Source organism: Orycteropus afer, unplaced genomic scaffold (genome assembly GCF_000298275.1).
Source record: "Orycteropus afer afer isolate SDZICR_OR568_19922 unplaced genomic scaffold, OryAfe1.0 scaffold00013, whole genome shotgun sequence".
Classification (NCBI taxonomy): Eukaryota; Metazoa; Chordata; class Mammalia; order Tubulidentata; family Orycteropodidae; genus Orycteropus; species Orycteropus afer.
Genome location: NW_006921600.1, coordinates 20,217,042 through 20,221,615, shown reverse-complemented (window position 1 = coordinate 20,221,615; position 4,574 = coordinate 20,217,042). Strand labels below are relative to the sequence as shown.

Genomic DNA, 4,574 nt, shown 5'->3' with positions numbered 1-4,574 from the left:
CTGCAGACCGGATGGTGTACCAGTTGCTAGGACTAATTGTTTCCATGAATTTTTGGTTTTCTTCATTCTTCTTTGCTCTGGACAAGGAGAGACCCATCGTTGCATCTAGATGGCAGCTTGCTAGCTTTCAAGATCCCAGTCGCTACTCGCCAAAGTAGAAGGTAGAACAATGTTTTGTATAGTATGTTATGTCAATTGAGCTTGATGTCCCCTGTGATTATGGTCCCAAGCCCACAGGTTCCACTACTCAGTCCCTCTGGGTAGCTGGCTGTGGCCAAGCAATGACTACAACCTTGCCCCTTGTCAGCTCTACTATACACCTGGGAATTCTGATCATTCACATAAACTTATAGGACCATTATCTGCCAACCCTATAGATGTTCTTGGATACACTCCCACTTTATAGACATACCTAATAGTTTAGCCTGTCCACCCATATATCCATGTTTGCCTTCACTGACAACGCAGTACTATATGTGCAAAAGGGTTCATCTTTGTTGTCTGTACCTCCCACGTACCTCTCTCTGTCTTTCTCTTCCTCAATGCCACCATATTGATCACTCAATACCATTAGTTTTTGATCATATGCTACCTCCTAAAAATGGTTGAGGGAGCTCTGGTGGCACAGTGCCTAAGGCATTTGACTGCTAACCAGAAGGCTGGCAGTTCAAACCCTCCAGCCACTCTTCAGAAGGAAGATTGGGCAATCTACTTCCGTATTGGTACCACCTCAGAAATCCAAGGAGGGGTTGCTATGAGTCAAATAGACTCCACAGCAGTGAGTTTGGTTTTGGGATTTTTTTTTTTTTTTTTTAAATGGCTGTGCATCAACCAATTCTTTTTGGTACAGTAACTCTGTGTATTCCTTCCACCTTCTTTTTATGTTTCTTGCATTGTTTAATATTTTGCCCATAGAATCCTTCAGAATTGCAATTCAAGGCTTGAACTATTTCTTCACTTTATTTAGCCTGAGAAGTGCCAAACATGTTCTTCCCTTTTGATTTTCTAACTCCATGTGTCTGTGAATTTCATTATAATACTTTACCTGATTTTCTCAAGCTGCCTTTTGGAATCTTCTGTTCAACTCTTTTACTTCATCATTTCTTCCATTTGCTTTAGCTACTCTCCATTTAAGAGCAAGTTTCAGCATTTCTTCTGACATCCATTCTTCTCTTTCTTTCCTTTTTGCTTTTTTCATGTGTGATGTTCTTAATGTCATCCTACACCAATGGTCTTCAGTCATTGTTTAATGCATCAAATCTGTTTTTCAGATGGTCTCTAAATTCAGGTGGGATATACTCAAGGTCATATTTTGGCTCTTGTAGAGTGGTTTTAATTTTCTTCAGCTTAAACTTCTATTTGCATAGGAGAAATTGATGGTCTATTCCACAGTTGGCCCCTCACCTTGTTCTGATGATACTGAGCTTCTCCATCGTGTCTTTCCACTGATGTAGTCAGTTTGATTCCTGTGTATTCCATCTGGCCCAGTCCATGTGTAAGGACTAGATGAATTAAAATTGGTGTGAGGGTGGGGTACTGTGAACACAAGCCATGAGGTGAGTCAATTGTCTTTTTCTCTGGGAACATTTGCTGATTCTAAGTATGGGCTGAGGATCTATCTTGATGATCTTGACTAATGGCCGCTTCCAGGGAAGAGAGAAATCTTCAAAGCTTTTAATGGTTGTGGAGGCCCAGGGTAAAACCCTGGAAAAGTAAGGCTCTCAAAGCAGAGCTAGTTTTCCCAAGGGCCATTTACTGACTTTTACATACAAGGCTGGTAGCATAGTGGCTAAGGCACTTGACTGCTAACCAGAAGGCTGGCGGTTCAAACCCACCAGCCACTCCTCGGAAGGAAGGTTGGGCAATCCTACTTCCGTAGTGATACTGCCTCGGAAACCCAAGGAGGGGTCGCTATGAGTCAGGGCTGACTCGATGGCACATAACAACAACAACAACAACAACATACAAGGCTGGGAAGCTAGTCTCAGAGATTTTAAAATGCAGAGTGAAATCACTTATAGATTCATGGTATTTGGGAAACAAAGACCCATCAGAGAGGCAGATCTATCTCAAGCACACAGCCTGTCTCTCCCTTCAGGTATTTATCCATATTGAAGCTGTGTGGGAAGGAGTTTAGGTGGCTAGCCTGGGGGACCTTGGAGGGCAGACCTGGAATCTTTCAGGGCTGAGGAAACAAAGATCCATGAGGTTTTCAATCAAAAGCCCAGGAGAGCCACTCCTGAGGAACAGAGGCATGAGCAGAGGTAGACTGAATTTTACTAAAACTGTAACCAAGCCCAGTACCCAATGTTGAGTACTTGATCATCTCCAAACAATATATGCCTGTCAGCAAAGGCAACCTCTCATTGGAAGATAATATCCTTTAGATATTTTATATACAATAATATATGGCATACAATAAAAAAATTACTAGACATGGAAAGAAGCAAGAAAATATGAGCAATTGAAGAGAAAAAATTAAAACAGATTTTTGAGTGCCCACTAAGTGCTATGCAATCTGCTAGGTATTTTATGAGTTATCCCTTATAGAATCCTGTAAGATAAGTAAAGGAAGGAGAAGAAAACAACAGACAATGTCTTAATGCCTGGTCTGTGAACTAAGCTGATGGTAGTGGTACTGGATAATGTAATGTCATTTCCCTTAATCCTTACAGTATTATGCAGTCTGCTCTATTTCTCTCCTCATTTTATACATGAGGAAACTGAAGCTTAGAGAGATAAGAGGACTTGCTGAAGGTTATTAGTAACTTGTTAAAACAGCCACAACCACTATTAATACTGCCTTAAAAGAGAGTTTGTGTAAGAAACCTAAAGTCACACAGGCATTGTTCTTGTTGTTAGATGCTACTGGGTCTATTTAGACTCATAGTGATCCCAGGTGACAGAGTAGAACCATCCATAGCGTTTTCAAGGTTCTAATCCTTATGGAAGCAGATCCAGCTCTCTCTCTCTGGAGGAGTTGGGTGGGTTTGAACCACCAACCTTTTGGTTAGCGGCTGAGTGTTTAACCATTGCACTACTAGGGCTCTTTCAGGCACTGAAGACTCAAAACTTTGCTATGTTGTTAGAATAGTGATTCTCAGGATATGATCTTAACATTCACAGTATTTGTTATATGATGTAAAACTCAAAGAGGAAATGAACTAATGTTCAGTGGTAGAATTCTAGTCTTCCATGCAGGAGACCTGGTTCAAATTCCAGCCACTGCACCTTACGCTCAGGCACCCACCATCTCTCAGTGGAGATTTATGTGTTGCTATGATGAACAGGTTTCAGTAGAGCTTCCAGACTGAGATAGACAAGGAACAAACACCTGTCAATCTACTTCCGAAAATCAGCCAATGAAAACATTATGAATCATAACCGTCTGATCCACACCTGATCATGGGGATGGCCTAGGACCAGGCAGTGTTTTGTTCCATTGTGCATGTCAGGGGCTGACTCTGTGGCTACTAAGAACAACAACTAGCACAAGAGAGAAAAGGGAGTTCTTTTACTCAGACTGCCTTTGTTACTTTAAAAAAGAAATGAAACAAACTTCCAAGCTCACTCAGCTGTCCTGAAAGTGTTGAAAAATTTCTATGTTGTGATTATCACAGTTGGTCCAATGGTTGCGTCCTGTCGTTCTTTGGTTTTAGCATGAGTGTAAGGAAACAATTTGGAAGAGAAAATAAAGAGCAGAGGGTCAAGAATGTCTCATGGAATGAGATTACTGCCAACTCAGACTTTAGTTTCCTTTCCTTACACAGTAAACAGCTTAACAACTTCAATACTACTCTGGTATAGATCTGCTGTAGTTGGCTGTAGTTGTAATTCATACCAAGGCAAAAACAATGTAGCATTTCAGTTCCTTGTGAAACACAAAATAAGACTTGTTGTTATTTGCCATCAGACCCGACTCATAGGACACCTCCTTGGGATTCCGAGGTGGTATCACTACGGAAGTAGATTGCCCAACCTTCCTTCTGAGGAGTGGCTGGTGGGTTTGAACTGCCAGCCTTCTGGTTAGCAGTCAAATGGCTTAGGCACTATGCTACCAGAGCTCCTAAATAAGACTTAGGTTTCCTAAAAGTCATTTTCAGATGTTTGTGGGGAAAGATAAAGAAGAGCCAGGGAGAAAGCAATTGGTTTTGCAATCTTAATTTGTCCAGTAGTATTTACCCAATATTTGGCGTTTTACCTCCACAGAAAACCCTCCAGTTGTCAAGGCTCCACCAGAACTTGTGAAACCTACCACAGTAAATGCTCTAGCACCAGAACCCCCACCAACTTCTCAGAAACCCACCTCGGCAAGTCTTCCAGGTACAGACCCCCCACCAGCTCCTCCAAAACCCACCTCAGACAATCTCCCAACTACAAAGTCCCCACTAACTGCTCAGAAACCCACCGCAGCAAGCCTTCCAGCTACAGAGCCCCTACTAACTGCTCAGAAACCCACCGCAGCAGATCTTCCAGCTTCAGAGCCCTCACTAACTACTCAGAAAGTCACCTCAGCAGATCTTCCAGCTACAGAGCCCTCACTAACTACTCAGAAAGTCACCTCAGCAGATCTT

At 42.2% G+C, this 4,574-nt stretch overlaps 1 protein-coding gene across 1 annotated transcript in view; it reads left to right on the top strand.

The window, feature by feature from the left end:
• The window catches only part of CD55 (CD55 molecule (Cromer blood group)), a 39,783-nt gene that overhangs the window by 19,648 nt on the left and 15,561 nt on the right, over window positions 1–4,574 (top strand). The window lies entirely within an intron of this gene.